Below are 7500 nucleotides of genomic sequence, written 5' to 3' on the forward strand. Positions count from 1 at the left end.
ACCATTAACAACAACTACAACAACAATAATAATAGTAGTAGTGGACATGGGATACCATTAACAACAACTACAACAACAATAATAATAGTAGTAGTGGACATGGATTACCATTAACAACAACTACACAGCAATAATAATAGTAGTAGTGGACATGGGATTACCCATTAACAACAACTACAACAACAATTAATAATAGTAGTAGTGGACATGGGATTACCATTAACAACAACTACAACAACAATAATAATAGTAGTAGTGGACATGGGATTACCATTAACAACAACTACAACAGCAATAATAATAGTTAGTAGTGGACATGGGATTACCATTAACAACAACTACAACAGCAATAATAATAGTAGTAGTTGGACATGGGATTACCATTAACAACAACTACAACAACAATAATAATAGTAGTAGTGGACATGGGATTACCATTAACAACAACTACAACAACAATAATAATAGTAGTAGTGGACATGGGATTACCATTAACAACAACCTACAACAACAATAATAAGTAGTAGTGACATGGGATTACCATTAACAACAACTACAACAGCATAATAATAGTAGTAGTGGACATGGGCTTACCATTAACAACAACTACAACAGCAATAATAATAGTAGTAGTGGACATGGGATTACCATTAACAACAACTACAACAACAATAATAATAGTAGTAGTGGACATGGGATTACCATTAACAACAACTACAACAACAATAATAATAGTAGTAGTGGACATGGGATTACCATTAACCAACAACTACAACAACAATAATAATAGTAGTAGTGGACATGGGATTACCATTAACAACAACTACAACAACAATAATAATAGTAGTAGTGGACATGGGATTACCATTAACAACAACTACAACAACAATAATAATAGTAGTAGTGGACATGGGATTACCATAACAACAACACAACAACAATAATAATAGTAGTAGTGGACATGGGATTACCATTAACAACAACTACAACAGCAATAATAATAGTAGTAGTGGACATGGGATTACCATTAACAACAACTACAACAACAATAATAATAGTAGTAGTGGACATGGGATTACCATTAACAACAACTACAACAACAATAATAATAGTAGTAGTGGACATGGGATTACCATTAACAACAACTACAACAACAATAATAATAGTAGTAGTGGACATGGGATTACCATTAACAACAACTACAACAGCAATAATAATAGTAGTAGTGGACATGGGATTACCATTAACAACAACTACAACAACAATAATAATAGTAGTAGTGGACATGGGATTACCATTAACACAACTACAACAGCAATAATAATAGTAGTAGTGGAATGGGATTACCATTAACAACAACTACAACAACAATAATAATAGTAGTAGTGGACATGGGATTACCATTAACAACAACTACAACAACAATAATAATAGTAGTAGTGGACATGGGATTACCATTAACAACAACTACAACACAATAATAATAGTAGTAGTGGACATGGGATTACCATTAACAACAACTACAACAACAATAATAATAGTAGTAGTGGACATGGGATTACCAGTAACAACAACTACAAACAACAATAATAATAGTAGTAGTGGACATGGGATTACCAGTAACAACAACTACAACAACAATAATAATAGTAGTAGTGGACATGGGATTACCATTAACAACAACTACAACAGCAATAATAATAGTAGTAGTGGACATGGGATTACCATTAACAACAACTACAACAACAATAATAATAGTAGTAGTGGACATGGGATTACCATTAACAACAACTACAACAGCAATAATAATAGTAGTAGTGGACATGGGATTACCATTAACAACAACTACAACAACAATAATAATAGTAGTAGTGGACATGGGATTACCATTAACAACAACTACAACAGCAATAATAATAGTAGTAGTGGACATGGGATTACCATTAACAACAACTACAACAACAATATTAATAGTAGTAGTGGACATGGGATTACCATTAACAACAACTACAACAGCAATAATAATAGTAGTAGTGGACATGGGATACCATTAACAACAACTACAACAGCAATAATAATAGTAGTGGTGGACATGGGATTACCATTAACAACAACTACAACAGCAATAATAATAGTAGTAGTGGACATGGGATTACCATTAACAACAACTACAACAGCAATAATAATAGTAGTGGTGGACATGGGATTACCATTAACAACAACTACAACAGCAATAATAATAGTAGTAGTGGACATGGGATTACCATTAACAACAACTACAACAGCAATAATAATAGTAGTAGTGGACATGGGATTACCATTAACAACAACTACAACAGCAATAATAATAGTAGTAGTGGACATGGGATTACCATTAACAACAACTACAACAACAATAATAATAGTAGTAGTGGACATGGGATTACCATTAACAACAACTACCACAGCAATAATAATAGTAGTAGTGGACATGGGATACCATTAACAACAACTACAACAGCAATAATAATCGTAGTAGTGGACATGGGATATACCATTAACAACAACTACAACAACAATAATAATAGTAGTAGTGGACATGGATTACCATAACAACAACTACAACAGCAATAATAATAGTAGTAGTGGACATGGGATTACATTAACAACAACTACAACAACCAATAATAATAGTAGTAGTGGGACATGGGATTACCATTAACAACAACTACAACAAACAATAATAATAGTAGTAGTGGACATGGGATTACCATTAACAACAACTACAACAACACTAATAATAGTAGTAGTGACATGGATGATTACCATTAACAACAACTACAACAGCAATAATAATAGTCGTAGTGGACATGGGATACCCTTAACAACAACTACAACAACATAATAATAGTAGTAGTGGACATGGGATTACCATTAACAACAACTACAACAACAATAATATAGTAGTAGTGGACATGGGATTACCATTAACAACAACTACAACAGCAATAATAATAGTAGTAGTGGACATGGGATTACCATTAACAACAACTACAACAGCAATAATAATAGTAGTAGTGGACATGGGATTACCATTAACAACAACTACAACAACAATAATAATAGTAGTAGTGGACATGGGATTACCATTAACAACAACTACAACAACAATAATAATAGTAGTAGTGGACATGGGATTACCATTAACAACAACTACAACAACAATAATAATAGTAGTAGTGGACATGGGATTACCATTAACAACAACTACAACAGCAATAATAATAGTAGTAGTGGACATGGGATTACCATTAACAACAACTACAACAGCAATAATAATAGTAGTAGTGGACATGGGATTACCATTAACCAACAACTACAACAACAATAATAATAGTAGTAGTGGAACATGGGATTACCATTAACAACAACTACAACAACAATAATAATAGTAGTAGTGGACATGGGATTACCATTAACAACAACTACAACAACAATAATAATAGTAGTAGTGGACATGGGATTACCATTAACAACAACTACAACAACAATAATAATAGTAGTAGTGGACATGGGATTACCATTAACAACAACTACAACAACAATAATAATAGTAGTAGTGGACATGGGATTACCATTAACAACAACTACAACAACAATAATAATAGTAGTAGTGGACATGGGATTACCATTAACAACAACTACAACAGCAATAATAATAGTAGTAGTGGACATGGGATTACCATTAACAACAACTACAACAACAATAATAATAGTAGTAGTGGACATGGGATTACCATTAACAACAACTACAACAACAATAATAATAGTAGTAGTGGACATGGGATTACCATTAACAACAACTACAACAACAATAATAATAGTAGTAGTGGACATGGGATTACCATTAACAACAACTACAACAGCAATAATAATAGTAGTAGTGGACATGGGATTACCATTAACAACAACTACAACAACAATAATAATAGTAGTAGTGGACATGGGATTACCATTAACAACAACTACAACAGCCAATAATAATAGTGTAGTGGACATGGATTACCATTACAACAACTACAACAACAATAATAATAGTAGTAGTGGACATGGGATTACCATTAACAACAACTACAACAACAATAATAATAGTAGTAGTGGACATGGGATTACCATTAACAACAACTACAACAACAATAATAATAGTAGTAGTGGACATGGGATTACCATTAACAACAACTACAACAACAATAATAATAGTAGTAGTGGACATGGGATTACCAGTAACAACAACTACAACAACAATAATAATAGTAGTAGTGGACATGGGATTACCAGTAACAACAACTACAACAACAATAATAATAGTAGTAGTGGACATGGGATTACCATTAACAACAACTACAACAGCAATAATAATAGTAGTAGTGGACATGGGATTACCATTAACAACAACTACAACAACAATAATAATAGTAGTAGTGGACATGGGATTACCATTAACAACAACTACAACAGCAATAATAATAGTAGTAGTGGACATGGGATTACCATTAACAACAACTACAACAACAATAATAATAGTAGTACTGGACATGGGATTACCATTAACAACAACTACAACAACAATATTGATGAGAACAACAATAGATTAAAGCAATGGTAGTAGACCAGTGTCAACATGACTGAGAAGACACATGACCTGGTAGTAGACCAGTGTCAACATGACTGAGAAGACACATGACCTGGTAGTAGAGCAGCGTCAACATGACTGAGAAGACACATGACCTGGTAGTAGACCAGTGTCAACATGACTGAGAAGACACATGACCTGGTAGTAGACCAGTGTCAACATGACTGAGAAGACACATGACCTGGTAGTAGACCAGTGTCAACATGACTGAGAAGACACATGACCTGGTAGTAGACCAGTGTCAACATGACTGAGAAGACACATGACCTGGTAGTAGACCAGTGTCAACATGACTGAGAAGACACATGACGTGGTAGTAGACCAGTGTCAACATGACTGAGAACACACATGACGTGGTAGTAGACCAGTTGTCAACATGACTGAGAAGACACATGACCTGGTAGTAGACCAGTGTCAACATGACTGAGGAGACACATGACCTGGTAGTAGACCAGTGTCAACATTGACTGAGAAGACACATGACCTGGTAGTAGACCAGTGTCAACATGACTGAGAAGACACATGACCTGGTAGTGGACCAGTGTCAACATAACTGAGAAGACACATGACCTGGTAGTAGACCAGTATCAACATGACTGAGAAGACACATGACCTGGTAGTAGACCAGTGTCAACATGACTGAGAAGACACATGACCTGGTAGTAGACCAGTGTCAACATGACTGAGAAGACACATGACCTGGTAGTGGACCAGTGTCAACATAACTGAGAAGACACATGACCTGGTAGTAGACCAGTATCAACATGACTGAGAAGACACATGACCTGGTAGTAGACCAGTGTCAACATGACTGAGAAGACACATGACCTGGTAGTAGACCAGTGTCAACATGACTGAGAAGACACATGACCTGGTAGTAGACCAGTGTCAACATGACTGAGAAGACACATGACCTGGTAGTAGACCAGTGTCAACATGACTGAGAAGACACATGACCTGGTAGTAGACCAGTGTCAACATGACTGAGAAGACACATGACCTGGTAGTGGACCAGTGTCAACATAACTGAGAAGGACACATGACCTGGTAGTAGACCAGTATCAACATGACTGAGAAGACACATGACCTGGTAGTAGACCAGTGACAACATGACTGAGAAGACACATGACCTGGTAGTAGACCAGTGTCAACATGACTGAGAAGACACATGACCTGGTAGTAGACCAGTGTCAACATGACTGAGAAGACACATGACCTGGTAGTGGACCAGTGTCAACATAACTGAGAAGACACATGACCTGGTAGTAGACCAGTATCAACATGACTGAGAAGACACATGACCTGGTAGTAGACCAGTGTCAACATGACTGAGAAGACACATGACCTGGTAGTAGACCAGTGTCAACATGACTGAGAAGACACATGACCTGGTAGTAGACCAGTGTCAACATGACTGAGAAGACACATGACCTGGTAGTAGACCAGTGTCAACATGACTGAGAAGACACATGACCTGGTAGTAGACCAGTGTCAACATGACTGAGAAGACACATGACCTGATAGTGGACCAGTGTCAACATAACTGAGAAGACACATGACCTGGTAGTAGACCAGTATCAACATGACTGAGAAGACACATGACCTGGTAGTAGACCAGTGACAACCAGACTGAGAATACACATGACCTGGTAGTAGACCAGTGACAACCAGACTGAGAAGACACATGACCTGGTAGTAGACCAGTGACAACCAGACTGAGAAGACACATGACATGGTAGTAGACCAGTGTCAACATGACTGAGAAGACACATGACATGGTATGAAAGACAAAACAAAACAAGATGGGAAATATTATTGACATGACTTTGCACTTTTCACTGGCTGTCCCTCAGGTTGTGGCAGGAAGACACATATTTGGCTTTTCACTGGCTGTCCCTCAGGTTGTGGCAGGAAGACACATATTTGGCATCCTAAACTGCACATTTTGGCTTTTCAACTGGCTGTCCCTCAGGTTGTGGCAGGAGGACACATATTTGGCTTTTCACTGGCTGTCCCTCAGGTTGTGGCAGGAAGACACATATTTGGCATCCTAAACTGCACATTTTGGCTTTTCACCCAATAAATATTGGATTTTTTCTTCATCTTTTATAGTTTCAAATTCTTCGTATTGAATTATAATTTTGGGAAAGAAATATTCTCTTAGGTCTGAGTATTTGTCACAGTGTAATAGGAAATGCAGCTCTGTCTCTACCTCTCCCCTGGAGCAGAGTGAGCACAGCCTGTCCTCTCTCTGAGCAGCCAGGTTTGTCTGTGACGACCGGTCTCTATAGCCAGACTGTCCTCTCTGGGCAGCCAGGTTTGTCTGTGACGACCGGTCTCTATAGCCAGACTGTCCTCTCTGGGCAGCCAGGTTTGTCTGTGACGACCGGTCTCTATAGCCAGACTGTCCTCTCTGGGCAGCCAGGTTTGTCTGTGACGACCGGTCTCTATAGCCAGACTGTCCTCTCTGGGCAGCCAGGTTTGTCTGTGACGACCAGTCTCTATAGCCAGACTGTCCTCTCTGGGCAGCCAGGTTTGTTTGTGACGACCGGTCTCTATAGCCAGACTGTGCTCACTGAGTCTGTACCTAGTCAATGTTTTCCTCAGTTTTCTATCAGTCACAGTGGTCAGATAGTCTGCCACCATCTACTGTCTGTTTAGAGACAAATAGCATTGAAGTTTACTTAGATTGTTTGTGGTGTCTTTCCAATAGGTGATATATTTTTATTTTTATTTTGTTATGATTTGGTTGGGCCAGATTTTCTGAATGCTTTTCTGAGGCTCTATGGGGTTGGTTTGAGTTGTTGAACAGAGCCTCAGAACCAGTT

The 7500-nt window shown here is 37.6% G+C and overlaps 1 long non-coding RNA gene across 1 annotated transcript in view; it reads left to right on the plus strand.

The window, feature by feature from the left end:
- Window positions 1-7500, plus strand: part of LOC116355394 (uncharacterized) — a 272245-nt gene that overhangs the window by 264300 nt on the left and 445 nt on the right. The gene's annotated exons all lie outside the window — the stretch shown is intronic.

Source organism: Oncorhynchus kisutch, linkage group LG20 (assembly GCF_002021735.2).
Source record: "Oncorhynchus kisutch isolate 150728-3 linkage group LG20, Okis_V2, whole genome shotgun sequence".
NCBI classification, from domain to species: Eukaryota; Metazoa; Chordata; class Actinopteri; order Salmoniformes; family Salmonidae; genus Oncorhynchus; species Oncorhynchus kisutch.